The sequence below is a fragment of the Echiichthys vipera genome (genome assembly GCF_963691815.1).
Source record: "Echiichthys vipera genome assembly, chromosome: 9".
Lineage (NCBI taxonomy): Eukaryota > Metazoa > Chordata > Actinopteri > Perciformes > Trachinidae > Echiichthys > Echiichthys vipera.
Window position 1 is genome coordinate 13,626,455 of NC_139834.1, and position 16,026 is coordinate 13,642,480.

General features: G+C 40.6%; 1 protein-coding gene across 1 annotated transcript in view; it reads right to left on the reverse strand.

Annotated features, from left to right (window-relative positions):
* Positions 1-12,295, reverse strand: part of pcbp4 (poly(rC) binding protein 4) — a 35,084-nt gene extending 22,789 nt beyond the window's left edge. The window contains exon 1 of the mRNA XM_083920652.1: positions 12,164-12,295. The gene's annotated coding sequence lies outside the window, so the exon portion shown is untranslated. The remainder of the gene's footprint in view (positions 1-12,163) is intronic.
* Between the last annotated feature and the right edge of the window lie 3,731 nt (positions 12,296-16,026).

The following is a 16,026-nucleotide window of genomic DNA, read 5'->3' on the forward strand; positions in this document are numbered from 1 at the left end:
TTGTCAGCGTGGACAGTAGAAGTAGATATATGTGATGCATAAATATATCTACAGTGTCAATGCTGTGTGATGAGCAGAACTTAAAGGCAAGCAGTCATGTTATATTTTCCAGAAGATGTGAAAGATGCTTTCAATTAGGGCAGCCACTAAAAATGATATTCTTTATTGATTAATAAGAAGATTATTTAATTACATTATGTCAGGAAGTGTCATCACAATATCCTAGAAGCCTAAAGACTAATTTATTCTCAACCTTAGATACAGATACAGGACAGACAGGATCTCCTGTCCGTACTTGGAACATGTGTTCATTTTGTCATACATCATCATGTTTTCTATATCTATGATGTATTTAATTAATCTCTCACCAGATAAATTTCGTTCCGCCATGCTTCCATCTAGCTCCACTCATCCATCTGGGATCGCTCCATAAGAGAGGGATTTGGGGACCAGTGAAAGATGGTTGAGTCGATCAGTAACGCTGGGCGGGATTTTATAGATGTAACGTTGCAGAGAAGAGACTGTTTTGATTCAGACAATGTGTGCACAAAGTTGCCTTTTATCCACAAATTTTCCTTGACATCGATCATTTTACCGACATTGCACTGCTGCTTTATCCAAGGTGCCGACTGTTCTGTTTTGGTTTTCCCTGCGTCGCTCTTATCAGCAGCTCGGGTTAGTTTTGATGAATGAGTGGTTGAAGCACGTCAATAAAGATGACAGAAAAGTGGTTTATCAGGTCATATGGAAGGCTTTTAGATAAGGCCCAGCCTTCTAAAACACCTCTCCTATGGAGTGATCCCATATTGGATGAGTGGAGCTAGGCGGAAGCAAGGCGGAACAAAATTCATCTGGCAAGGTTAGTATTTAATGGCCTCACTGACCGGTTCTGTCTAAAACCATGCTTCTTTTTTAAGAGGTACATCATAACGACCTCATCACCATCACTGTGTTTGTTGTTGTCAGCAACTTTTGACTCCAAGCTGCCCTCTAGTGGATGTATTAGATGTATTGGTGAACATCTATGCTAACGTAAAGGACGCACAGAAGTATGCGGCCAGTGCCAGTCACATCGTTTGAAATTAACGTATCTATTTTCGTACGTTAAGGGAGCATACATCAGCCGTTAGGTGGAGTCTTCAAATCTCTGAACAACAGTCAAACACCAAAAGAAATTCAGTTTATTGTCACATACAGTAAATCAAATAAAAGCAGAAAAATATTTAACGTCACAAACACACCGGACATCATCATCTACAATCTCCCGGTGGCACTAGAGGACAGGTCAAGGGAAGTCATTATGGTTTAGCATCTGGAAACCATAGATGTCTGTACCAAATTGTGTGGTCAACTGGACAAGTGAACAACATTGCAATTTCTAGAACTATGTTGCAACGCTTTAAAAAAAAAAAGGAACAAGTGGACAAAGTGGATGCAGATCAATTTCTCTTCTTTGACTAATGTATTAATTGTCTTATCGTATCAGCTCTACTTTTAATACAGCAGTAGTACAACTAGAGGCCATCTTGCGATGGGACCATGCAAGCTGCAACTCTAAATCAGCTCTGGGGCATAAACCGGCCTTTATATTGATCTCAACTACACACCTGTAATGTTTTATGACTGTATCTAGCACAGTTGTGAGGCTATTGCAGTGACTAAATCTGGAAGACAGACAGACAGACTATAAGCACCAGGCAAAATTATCAAAATCACCTCTGTGGTAGTTCCTGCTACAGTAGGTGTCTCCAGGACCACATTTTGCCATGATGACATACACACCCCGCCATTGTGGCCGGTAATTAACAACATTTAATTTTTAGGAAGCTTTTCAGATATTTGAGATATCAAGAGAAATCCTTTATCGTCATTAATATTAACACTCTTATTCAGTAACAACACAGTGACGAACTCTCTTCTCCCTTTTGAATCATCAAGGCCTCTCGTTTGTCTGCCAAGTGCATTCCAACCAGCCCACAGAGCCACTGTACACCAGCCCACTGCTGCAATCCTACTGACGCCACCTGGCATATGTGTGTGTCTTTTCTAAATCTGCATGCTGTCTGTAGATTTGGTGAGCTATGTGAGGAGATCATGTTTAATAAATGGGTGTTATTTTAGATGAGATCAAATTCCTGAGAGACTTGTTGTAGGCAGGTTTATTGCTTTTGCTTAGTGCACAAGGCCATCACTGCTTCACTGATTTATTCATGCACTGCATGCTTGCAAAGATACTCTATAATGCTCACACGCATCCTTCTTAAGATCCTACGGAGATCACTGCCTGTGTGGGTTTTATATTTCCCTTCATTGCCACAGCAGAATCTGACATGCCAGCCCTTCAAAATGTGGTAGTTAGTGGAGCAAAGTGTCATCTTCCTGGAATAGATTGCACCAAACCAAACTCGCTCTACATGTTTTGAGAGAGATGCTCATTGGATTGACTAACACAACTATCACTTAGAAGCTCATCTCCATAAGATTTCTATAAATATCACACAAAGCCCAGGGGCTTGGCTGGAGATAAAGAAAAAAATGAACATTTTGCTTGCTGTTAGCTTCAGATATATAAAGCCATTGTAATCATGACTTTAAGCTTGATCGATGCATCCTGAACACATGTGTTATCACAGAGCACATTTGTGCAACCCGTGGGCTAACTTCATTATGTTTAGGCACTGAAGGGCATGGCTAAAATGTTAGCATTTGATTGCATTAGGAGCTAATGGTTGGAGGGATCATTATGTGCTGCTCTGTGGGTTGATAACAAGGCATGTGCTCTGTGTCTGTGTGAGGGCGGTGAGTCTCTGAACTCCTCATTTCCAGAATCCTAAGCAGCAGTGTTCCAGGATGAACAGAGCGCCTCTGTTCTAAATTAGACCTGGTAACTCAGAACAGGGAATTAGCAAAGTGCAGCCTGCAGCGTCAGGCTGCCAAAATACAGTCAGAACAGGAGAGAGAGGCAAAGAGCACATCCACTGTCCTGCTTCTCTGACACTGACTGTGTAACCTTGGATCCGCTCTGCCTGACTGAATCCAGTATGCAAGAGCTTCTTGTCATGAGTCATTGCTTGTTGTTTTCATCTTTATATATACCGAATTAAGCATGACTTTGTGAAACCAAATGAGTGACACAAAAGCAAATGGCTATAAGAAACAAGTCATCAGTCTGTGGTTAACAAATTAAAAATAGCAAGTAAATTTAAAGGATATTAAAGGGGAATTTCAGTTTATTGCAGTTTGGGTCTTTTTGTTTTTGCCCATTCTTTCTAGCTCAGAGGTATAGCGGCTCGTTCTCCATTTGGAAGATCTGAAGCTCAAACCCCTGCTCCTCTAGTCCCCATGTCGAAGTGTCCTTGGGCAAGACACTGGTCCCTGTGTTGTGTATGGGTGTGTGAATGTGGTTTGAATGATTGGGTTAGATTAGATGATGAGAAGGTAGCCTCTGCCATCACTGTATAAATGGATGACTATGACAAGTAGTGTAAAAGTGCCTTGGGAGGTCAAGGACTAGAAAGGCGCTAGGTCCATTCACCATTTACCATTTACCAGCAGCCAGGTTGTAAACAAGCTAACATTACAGACAAATAATCTAAACTACTTTCATTGGATTGAACATTATATATATATATATATATATAGAAATGAAGCTACAGTGCCGTTACAGTCATTCCCTGTCTTCAATGACGCTGAACAGACACCGAGACGGTAGATGCAAAAGATCCGGAATCACTGACCAATCAGAGCAGATTGGGATTTTTCGGGAAGGGGGACTTAAAGAGACAGGCGCTCTTAAAGAGACAGCCGCTAAAACGTAACATTTCAGACAGAGGGTGAATACAGGTATATTCAGACAGACAGTATGAGAAAAATCCAGTTTTTTAACATTAAAGCATGTAAACATGTTCTAGTTGACACACAAAATATAAGCATGAACCTGAAAATGTGTATAATATGGGACCTTTAACTGGCTCTTATACTGTAATTTTAGTAAAATAAGACACTTTATTACCGAAAGGTGTAAGAAATCGTAATTATCCTTTAAGATATTGATAGATGCTTTCTTTTTGGTTTTACTTCCTTGAAGTATACATCAAAGATGTTGCGGATAAAAGCAACCAGCTTACATCACTTGACAGCCACCAGCCATTTTTTCCTTGCCATATTTTCAGGAGCATCCACTCCAGAGAGTCTGCTGAGATGAAAAGGATGTTGTACAACCCACATGTCTAGAGGACTGGACACCTGTTCAGAGGCAAACATGTCCCTCACACAACCAGCAAACAGACGGCTGTGGGTTGGCTTTAGCGGAAATGAAGAAGGAATGAGGACACGCCTGGTCTCCATGGTGAAAGATAGAAACAGGATTCCCTTCTGCATAAACATTCGGGGGTTGGGGGTACTGAGTATCTGCCCGATAAACACACAGAGGCAGAGAGGATAGGGTGTCCCCCGGGTGGGCACATATAGAGCGGTAAGTGAGAGGGTGTCAACGTGTGTACACGCGCATGGCAAGGGCAATAGGTGAGAGACCATTCACACACATAGAGACAGCCACATTCACAGGTCTATGTGCACCAAAACAAACCACACACAATCCCACATACAGCTGCTGGGATGAAAGAAGGCAACAATTCACACACACTAACAAACACACACGCAGAAATTGTCGTGTTGAAACACAAGAGCAAACAGGCTTTGATCTGCCGAGAAGCTCCACAGGAGGACTTTTTCTGCAGCTATCTGTCATCATGAGCAAAGTCAAAGCACTGCCATGTTTGAATACACGAGGCCATAAAGGAAAAATCACATAAAGTACAAGCGGACAGTCAGTCGGAGTCATCTCCTCCAAACTTAAAAAACAAACCATTATTTTCATTTTCGATTAACCTGTCAATTATTTTCTTGATTAATTGACTAGTTGTTTGGTCTATGAAATGTCTAAAAATGATAAAAAATAAAAAATGTTGATCAGTGCTTCTTAAAGCCCAAGATGACATCTTCAAATCTCATGTTTTGTCCACAACTCTAAGATATTCACTTTACTGTCATAGAGGAGTAAAAGATTACTCAAACCAATTAATCAATTATCAAAATAGTGGCAGATTAACTTAATAGTTGATGAGTAATTAAGATTAATTGATTAATCTTTGCAGCACTAATGTGCACAGATCCACACAAGAACACACACGGATACACACACAAGTAGAAACTCAAAATAGTGGAAAGCCTCTGAATATTTACACTTAAGCATAATTACTTTATGCAGACGCTTCTTGATTAAATTAACTCAATTCCATGTGCATTGAATATTCACAGAGGGGATGCATGTTGAATTAGCTTTAACAGCATCACGGCCATAAGTCATGCTGGGATTCATAAGTAATACTGCTTTATGAGCCAAGCCGCATAGAGAATACTGTACAGTATACTGTCTGAAGCCTAAAACTCTTTAAACACAATTTAAACCTCCTCTCAGACTTTCAGAAATGATATCTATCAGCTGTATCTACAGTAAACTTGAATCAATACTCAACAAAGTAAGTGTTTAATTTTCAAAAACTCTCTGTGGGTGAATTTATTGACAGTGCTGGCAACTTAATCAAACACCCCCACAACTGTCATCCGACTCATCGTTAAAACATACCAAGTTCTTATTGATGCAAGTAAATATGTGACATCACTTTTTCCCAACTGAAATTGCCAATTTAATCCACCAAAAACGACTGAAACAAATACAGAAATAGCTGTACTGACACCAAACGCTTGGCAAAAAATAAAAAATAAATGTTTTGTGGGCCTTTAAGTTGAATATACACATACCATATAGTTCTATTATGTGACACTTTGACAGGCAACGCTCACAACTTTAAAACATAAAAGCACTTCATTAAAGTATAAATAGATTTCTTCACTATGGCTGTCCTTCTACAATCTCTCCACTGAGATGAGCAAGAAAAAAGAAAAGCGACAGCAGGGAAGGGCTATAGTTGTGAAACAGGAGAGGCTTGAAATTAAGGAGCAGTGTTTCATCTCTCAGCATGTCTGTCTCAACTCTGTCACATATAATGGGAGGGGTCAGCCCTCGAGGCAGAGGGGACTGTCCTCTCCTATCAGCCCCCGGCTTCATCTGGTGTTAAGGCATAACCGTGTCTGCCTGCAGTGCGAGCTGCCTGTCAACGACAGCGCCCCAGAGAGGGTTATCAGACCCCTGGGCTGCCTGCTGTTCCTGGAGCCAACAGCCACGTTCACTGCAGCCACTGCAAGGAAATGTGGCATTACGCTGATAAGATTACCTTAAAGCAGTATATGTTTTTAATCCAAAATCTGTGGCATTGAAGAGTGAATAAAACTGCGGATTCCTTTGACCCGGAAGAAAAAAGGTTATAGTTTCTTTTATTATTTTTTTTACTTTTTTTCACAATGTGACAATTCAAGTAAGAATTCTATCCCAAAGATTTTTTTTCTGAAAATTGTATTTATTTATTTATTTTTTATAAAAATGTCACTTGTAGTAGACATCGGGTCAATCACACTATGTAAATAAATTCACTTGTAATAAATGTGAGACAAATAATCTATGGCTGACTATTTCTCATGGGTTAAAATGTGTATTTTGAAGGCTTTAAATCATCATACACTTCTTAGTTAATATGCTCATTTATATACTGTATATATATATACCTCTGAAAAACACAGGATAGGCTGGCGTCCTGTCCAGGGTGTACCCCACCTCACGCCCGATGTCAGCTGGGATCAGCTTCAGCCCCCCCGCGACCCCGATAGGGACAATCGGTTGAAGATGGAAGATGGATGGATGGAAAAGACAGAAGATGTGTTCTTTTGGCCGCACCCCTTTGTGTGTGACATCACCAGAAAGCCCAGGGTGTCCTTGGCTGCATGCATGGTCTTTGAAATAAAGGCCTTAGTCGCCCCCAGAGAGGACAAATATGAAGGTGGAATCTGCTGAAAAGTTGCAATGAGAGTTTCTAATTCGAAGTGCTGTGACAAAATTACTGATGTAGGAACTTATAATCATCTTCCAGAAGTGTGTGGGATTTCTGGCTGACATGGCGGATTTGGAACACCATCGAGTTGGTTATTAAACAAGGTTCTTATTTATAACAAACTGTAGTATCTCCCCCAAACATATGTTTAACAATATCTGAACTTAAAGGCTCTTATCTTTACCCAAAAGCTGAGTATTTCTCTCCATCACAACTGCCATTCCACTTTCTGCAGTGTAATGACAGCTCAGGAGCCACGAATTATTGACATTAGAAATGGATGTGAAGTCTGTCATATCTGAAAGTGAATCATTACTTTCAGGACTTCTTGTCATGGCACCTAACAATCATGCCAATCTGGTTTCAGAATCTGCATAATGGCAAGTCGATCTAATAGCTAATGAACACTTTTGACACTCTATTATGTCATTCTACCCTAAGCAATCAGTTTCTGTGACTGTCAGGAAGGAGCAGCGTTTAGTTAGTTCTGGCTCAGGGGTTATTAATAAGCGTATACTCTTGAAAGAACATGGCCACTGTGCGAGAAACATACATTGATCAAGTGTTGTTTTCACAAAGGATCCCACTCCTCATTAACTAACCCCAGTTCCTTCCTTCGTCTCATTATTGCCAGCAGGGATGAAAACAAGACAAACATACAGATAATGAACCTTACAGGGCTGTGTTTCTGAGCTGTCAATTGTTGTCTCCCGAGTGGCTGCTGGTTCCAGACACACAGTGACACCGTCTGAGCCTTTATTTACACTAGCTTTAGTTAGTTTGGTGAGAGTGTGGCCCAGGCCCATATACTGTCATTTAGCATTCCCTATCTCGGTTTAGGGCTAATGCTGACCTTTTATTGTTGATTAATCTGCAGATTCTTTTCTCGACGATCAGACAATATTTATTTTTGAGTCTTAAGGCCTTTACACAATTAATGAGATTCATTTGCACGTCAATACATTTATATGTATTAAGATATTTTTTTAACTGTTTGTAATTTACACCCTGAATAAAGGCATCACACATGAAGATTATAAGACAACAACTCGCCCTTACCTTTCACAATAAATGCCTTAGACTGTGTAATTGTTTACCCGTCGGTATGAATATTTGCAGGCGAGCATTTTGCTTTCATTTTTTCAAGTTATTTATTTGCCACACCCCGGTGTGTAAAGGCCTTTATGTGTTGTCTTCAAATTCCTTATTCCCTGTCAGTCCAGAAACAAAATATTCTCATATTACAATCATATATGAATAAGAAAAGCAGCAAACCATCATATTTAAAAGGCTAGAAAGGCCAGAAACAATCAATCGTTTACCAAAATAGTTGCTGATTAATTGACTAATCTTTGAAGTTCTATCTCAGTTGCAAACTAAATCTCTACTCGGTCACATGCTGCAGTGCTGTTTTCAGTCGATTAAACAGTTTGACTTCTCCAGAGTGTTTATCCCTCTGGACTCAACACTGGAATTTTCTGGGCATTTGCCTTGCCTTGACTTACAATGGCATGCTTCTTATTATTAGAGAGCTTCTATTAGGACCATATATCATTCTGAATGTTTTTTTTTTGGCATGGTGGAGAATACACTTTGGCAGGGTATTAACTCTAGCTTTTATCCCGTCCCTCTCTCTGGATGAAGGTCACTTACTCTATCTGCAAAATGACTTTCCTCTCTTCTCTTTCATCCCTGTTTTCCTCCCATCCTCCACACCAGGGCATGAGTCAGAGAATCTGACACCGGAGGAAAGGAGAGGAGAGGAGAGGAGGAGAGGAGAGGAAGACAAATTGAGATAAAAAGGGGGAGAGATGGGGACAGTTGGAGGGAAGAGGGATGGAATTGGATCGATATGTCAGAGAAACAAGTAACCTGAGAACATGTGTACTGGCTCTGCTTCCTTGACAAACAAGAAACTGTATTAAAACGGCAATCAAATTAATCAAAGCACAGATGGTGCAGAGTCTCTGTACAGTATCCTTTATGTACAGTATGGCTGAAAAGTCATAGTGTTTACAACATCACTAGGCTTAAGCTACCTGAGTCGCCGGTGTGTTATTCTCTATACAACAGGACCAGTGCACGTTAGGCCAAAACTACATATTACATAAGCGCCTCAACAAACCCAAAAATAGTGCAGTCCCTGTTAAATATTTCAGGCACTCTGCAGCTGAAGAGGGGGATAAAAGGCTTCTCTCCTTCTTGGTCGCAATACAAAAACAGACACACGGACCCACACACAGACACACAGACACACACACACACACACACACACACACACACACACACACACAGACACACACACACACACACACACACACACACACACACACACACACACACACACACACACACACACACGCACACACTGATGCAGATGGCCAATTGAAAGAAAACCTCAATTTATTATACTGTAGAGCAAAGCGGATTACTGTCACAGAGGCAGTCTTTTAGCCCATTTGCTTTATATACAGCACTTACTCACTGGAGTGGCGTACTTAGAATACATATTTCTTGAGTTGTTCCTGTACAGTACAGATGCATGAAAGGCGCTCTTTGAGGATAACTTCTGAACTAAATAAATCACGCTCATGAGACTTTTATGCGAGACACAACAGGAGAGTCATGGGGCCTACTGGGTCAATCTTTGGTGCGCAACACAGAGCTATCTTTTCATGGCGGGGACAGCCCGCGGCTCTGTCAAACACTGGGTCAGTCTTAAGAACAGCAGCGAGGGTCACATTCTGTTTCAGAAGAAAGGCTTTTTTCATAAGCAGAACAAGAAAACAAAGGAATCTACACAGTTTATTGGCATGGAAGCATTCCAAATCAATACGTAGTCATGTGATTTTGTTTCATGCCTTTCTTGTACAACACAGCCTACTTCATAGTAAGACATAAGGATGATAAACACATGCATTGCAGTCAACAAAGTTGGTAAAAAAAAAAGGGAGATTAGCCTGAAGAGTCTGTAGTTATTTGACAGTGATACACCCAGGTTAATTACTCAAATGCAGGTTAATTGCTACAAGGGGATTTGTCTCAAATATTGGAGAGGAAATTAATTTGTATCACAACAACGCTCCTGTGACAACAACATCTAAATTAACACCTGACTTGCCTCATAAAAAGCACTACAAGTTATTATTACGTTTTAAGTCGACACGGTACAGATTAAGAACAAAAAACAAATTAGACTAATTTTATACTGACATGACTTAAGTAATTAAGATAATAAATTAGGGTTCAAGACATTTTGTCAATGGAAACAGTTTTCTTATATTTCTCTTCATCAGTAAAATGAGATTGAATATCTCTCTGCAGAACTGTTAAATGGAGTAAAGCTGCTACACTGAGCTGCATTTACTTGATGACTGCAAACTAAAACTAAGCATTGTGCCTGTTCCACCCCCCTTCAGCCTGCAAGAACAGCATTTTAGTAGATGAGAGGGATTATTGGCAGTTCCCAGACGTTGGAGCAGCACGTGTCAGGTCTGGCTTCTGTTATTTATGAAGCCTCTCAGCCCCAGCCCTCACTCTGCAGCAGAGATGCAGGTGGGGTTTCATTATTGAAGATGCTCTTCCACTTCTTATTAGATCTCCGACTCTCAGAGTGCATTAAGGAATTGCATTTGGACAGAGAGTCAGCAGCAATACATGATGGTCTGTCTTTGTGCCCCCTGGAGTTCCTCTGAAAGATATGTACGCCTCTCACATCACCCGACTTGTATGTACTGTATGTCCTATTCCCCTTTCAAAAATAAATAGTGTATTTTTGCTCAAGCACCCCCATCACCACACACTCAGAATACATTTCTACCCTTTATTGATCTCCCTTATGTGCTTGGGAAGATAAATCTGAATCATGTTCTTCTACTTCTTTAGCAAAATAGTCATACAATGCATTACACCTGAATGAATTCTCCCATAAACAGCTTATAGTTACACCCTTCTACTGTAAGTGCTGTACAATTCTCCAGTCGCTTCCCTTTTCTCTCCCTGTTTATTTGAGTGGTGCATATGCAAGATTCATGAGCATCTCCAGGCAGCAGGAAACATGATTTCCTGGATCAATCAGCGGATCCACTATCAGCTGCTTTTTTATTGATTCTTTTGTAGGAAAGAGTTTGAAGAACATTAGTCTCTTGAATTTCATATGGGTCTAAAGTAGATAAATGTGGGCCATTGTAATATGCAAGGCATGAGAGTGTTAGTAAAACAGTTATTACAATCTTAGAGAAGTGTCAAGACTAAATTATATTTAAGCCCTCCATGTGGTTAATTAAGGTCTTGACAAGCCTGTTTGTACCCCTCTTCAAACCACTTAGGTTTACTGGCTCTTAATGTCTGGCAAACACAACTGGAAAAATATGGAAACTGTATTGACAAATAAACAAAACTGTCTCTTGTATTTATGTACTACAACCAAATAGCTCTTTGCAAAGTGTGACCCTCAAATCTAATGATAGAACTGAGTACACCGTGTCCAATCAGAAAGCATCTGCACTGTATTTTGCTTTTCATTTGGGTCAGTTTAACAAGACAGTTTTTCTACCCAGTGTAATGCAATTAGGCATCTTGGTGAATAATGGTGCTGTCACGCACACTCGCTGCCTCAGCACCGAGCAGGCGCCCACAGTACCGGACTTGTTGAGAATGATCTTTGTGTTCGGGACTGGCCTGGTCAAACGGAGTCCACTTGCATTACCATAAAACCGTCAACACACAAGAGACCAATTGTCTCCTCGGTCTTAACTGTGTCCCCTCATCTGGCGACTGTGTGCCATATGCTGGATTTAACAACCCAGTCACTTTATGGCTTCATTAATTCAGCTCCATATGTATCAGGAAATCCATGGTAGGATTTCAGTTTATAGGCTACTCTGCTAATTTAAGTAAAACATAGGAGACTATTTGGATTAATTTAGAAGGACGGTGAGAATTGAAATAGTTAAAAAGGTCGATTCTAGCTTTGACTCGGTGGTTGTAGGCTAAATAATAAATAAAAACACGCTCGCCTCTCTGTTTAGTGTAATTAGAGGGACACTATCAGTGGGTAGCGATCAAGAATGTCATCTATCCGATGAGAGCTGTTTCAAGTTGGAGAATTGGGAACATGCTGTCCAAAAATGTGCCTTATTCAAAAAATCACTTACCTCTTTTCATGTAAAAGGTCAAGGCTGCAGTTCCCACTAAAGTATCCACATGGATGTGTGTTGTGACCAGGCTTTGTATCCACATAGAGTCCAATGACGCGGACGTGTAGTGCGGACTGTCCTCCCGGTGTGTCAGCAGACTGGAGTGCAGGGCGCCTGTGCGCTGAGGAGGGGAGAGATACACACACGCACACACACACGCGCGCGCACACACACGTACGTACACACACACACACACACACCGAGAGATGCAGGCGGCGACCACCAGGCTCACCCTGATCACCATTAACCGAGGCAGCTTGTAGGAGAGAACCGAGTACTCTCTGGGTATAGAAGTCCCTTTGGTTCAGCTGCCTTCAAGCCTCCAGCGGGCTCCGTTTGAGATCATGTCCCCACAGGACCTCTACTGGGAGCGCAGCGCGCTTCTCCCTGTGCGTCTCATCGCAGATTGACACATACAGGATTATTGAGCCTCTGCTCGGTGTGAAATCATGGCATGGCCGGCGAAATTACATTTGCTGAATCAATCACACTTTGATGCTGAATGTGCGGTATTGTCTCAATTATGGTGTTTTATATGGAGAAATTGACATTAGACTATACCTACCAAGGTGTCGTCATTTTTAAAAACAAAATAACATGGCTGGTTTGAATACAGGCCTGCACCTAATTTACGGTATTTACTATAGCCTGCTACATTTAAACTCCAGTTAACTTCCAGTCTAACACCCCCACATCTATTGAGAAAATGTCACAGGAATTAGGCCAATAAAACGGAATATCTAACACAAATCTGGTTTTGGTTTAATCGATGTCGGTGGTGTAAATTTAAAATTGCAGCTCTTGCCATTTTCTTTTGAAGTTAACGGCGTGTATGAGATCAGTAACCCGACTTTCTCTCACATAGCGCCATCTAGTGCACTTATCTTGATAATGCAATTGCCCCACCATTACATGTTTCTAAAAATGGAGGCATATTCATGGATATGCATTGGAATATGATGTATCATTATTCCACCTTATCCTGCACAGGGCCTTGATTATAATACTATAATCAGTAACAACATAAAGTTGAGGTATCCTAACATAATTGACTGACTTTCTTTCCCTTTGAGACATATGAAACACATAATGCTCATTTTCATCTGTGCTCTCTGTGTCTCTGCACCGTCATTGCAGCTAGGGAATGACTGTAACAGCACTTTCTACCTATATATAGTACAGTTGAGACATCACAACCGTACAGAAGTCCTGACGGCTCGTTCAAAGACTCCGTTTCTGAATAAGTGCTGTGTGTAGACCGAGTGATATAGACAGTCGTCCAGCTTTTTTTTTTTTTTTTTAAATTGAGACTCGTAACATTTGTTATCATCATTGTGTAATTTTTAAGACGTAAATTGAGGGAGCAAATGTAGTATCGGCCCCAAATATCGGCTCAAGGAAACTGGTAGTCCATATCAGTATCGGCATCGGTCCTGAAAAATCCATATCAATCCCCAGCTGTGTGTGAGAGAGTGTTTTGATACTTTCGCAGTATTTATTTAGCACTAATGTATCTTTTTACAATATGAGAAATTTAAAGGAACAGAATGACATGAATCAGTCATTTTCACACTAAGTAAAAAATATGATTAATTTTCACTTTCACACAAAACAGTTCATTAATTTAAAGACACTTTGGGAAGGCATCTTGACAGCTCCCGCTCTGTGTGAAGAAGGGAACGCCTGGGTAATTTGAGCATGACATCTTAATCTATTTTACAAATGATCTCCAATAGATCTCTCAGGTGCCTCTCATTCGCCACAAAAGGATAGATGTGAGCTCATATTTACATTTGTAAATGAAAAGCCTCTATTCATCACTGCTAGACATTTTAACTACTGTCTCTGTAAGCTGTTATTTTTTGCTGATTTGTTTGTCTGATGATGACGTTTTCTCTTGGCTGGGAGTCAAAGGAGAACTGACAGGCTACTTAAGGTAAATAAATATATATTTACAGAAGAAACATTCATACAGTTTGTTGTTGTTATTAGCTGTTTATTTCTCTCATATGTGATCTGAATAATGACTGGGTTTCAGCACATTTTAAAGGTCACATATTGTAAAAAAGTGAGATTTACAAGTCTTTTTTTATTGAATTATTAATACAAAGCAGTGTGAGGTGCAATCTTAATACTGTGATGTGATCACTTGTAAAATAGATTGAGATGTCATACTCAAATTACCCAGGCGTTCCCCTCCTTTACACAGTAGTGGGAGCTGTCTAGAGGCCTTCCCTCAGTGTCTTTAAATGAATGAGCTGTTTTGTTAAGTGAAAATTAATCACATTTTTGCTTGGTGTGAAAAAGACTGATTCATGTCATTATGTTCTTTGAAGGTCCCATATTATAAAAAGGGAAATTGGTGCTATAAAAATATTGCAAATGTATCAACTCTCTCAATCCACAGAGATAATGCTTTTTCTGGATTTCTGGATTACTGGACGTTAAGGTGTGATGTTAAGTGTACTACTGTATATATAGGTAGAATTTGCCGTTACAGTCATTCCCCGACTGAAATGATGGTGCACTGAGAGTGCATTTGTGGAAGACCTGGAAACGCTGACCAATCAGAGCAGAATGGAAGTTTATCCCGGGGTCGGGGTCGCGGGGGGACTGGAACCGATCCCAGCTGACATCGGGCGTGAGGCGGGGTACACCTTGGACAGGACGCCAGTCTATCGCATGGCACATAGAGACGAATAGAGACAGACAACCATTCACACCTAAGGGCAATTTTGTAGAGTCATCAATTAACACGTGCATGTCTTTGGATTGTGGGAGGAAACCGGACGAAACCCACGCAGACACGGGGAGAACATGCAAACTCCACACAGAAAGGCCCAGGCCGGGATGCGAGCCTGGAACCTTACGCTAACCACTACACCACCGTGCAGCCCAGAGTGTTTCATACAGAGGGTAAATATGGATATATTGGGACAGATGTATGAGAAAAATAATAAAAAATAATTAAAGTTCAAGTAGAACTACTGAAGTATGAACCTGAAAATTAGGGAACTTTAAGCACTTTGCACTCAAAATGGATGCAATTATCCGGTATGATTACTACAACCCTGAGCCAGTGCAGTGCCATTGAACTTAAAAGGCCATATTAGACTCTAACCTTGCAATATTAAGTCTTAAATCTTTTGACAGGAATGGAAACATTACTTTGATCCCAGCCACAGAAGAATAATGTGGCCTTTTGTTGTTTAATCTATCACCCATGCAAAAGCAACACTATAACAGCACCCTATGAATCAGTCACTTAACCATATCAAAACTTTAAAGAATAACTTGCTGTGGTCCATTTGGTCCAGTGTCAGAGTGATATGTTGTTTTTCAAACAGTAGGAGGTGCTGCGTGATTTGTTTCAAATCTATCTTGCAGAGACAGGGTGCTTTCTTATAGAAGAAAAAAGAAAAAAGAAAAATGCAACAACCACTGGGGGTGTGTTGGTCAGACCACTGCCAGCCATCAGTCAGGTTGATGTGGCTTTAAAACAGCTAAAGTGCTCTGTTGGGTATGACACAGCCATCAACTGGGAGAGGGAATTGTGATTGCATCAATACACTTGCCACATATAATGCAGGGATATAATAAACACAGTGAGAAGTGCATTGAATCACGGCTGGACAAGCTGAGAGACAAGCTGTGTTGTGTGTGTGTGTGTGTGTGTGTGTGTAGATGTTGTAATTCTGCCATAGTCGGTTTGAGGGTAAAACGGAGAGAATTGCATATTAATTTCTGGTTTAATTATATGGTTTGAACCACACACTGGGGATATGCATCTGTATTCGCATAATTTCTCATTTAGTTTGAGC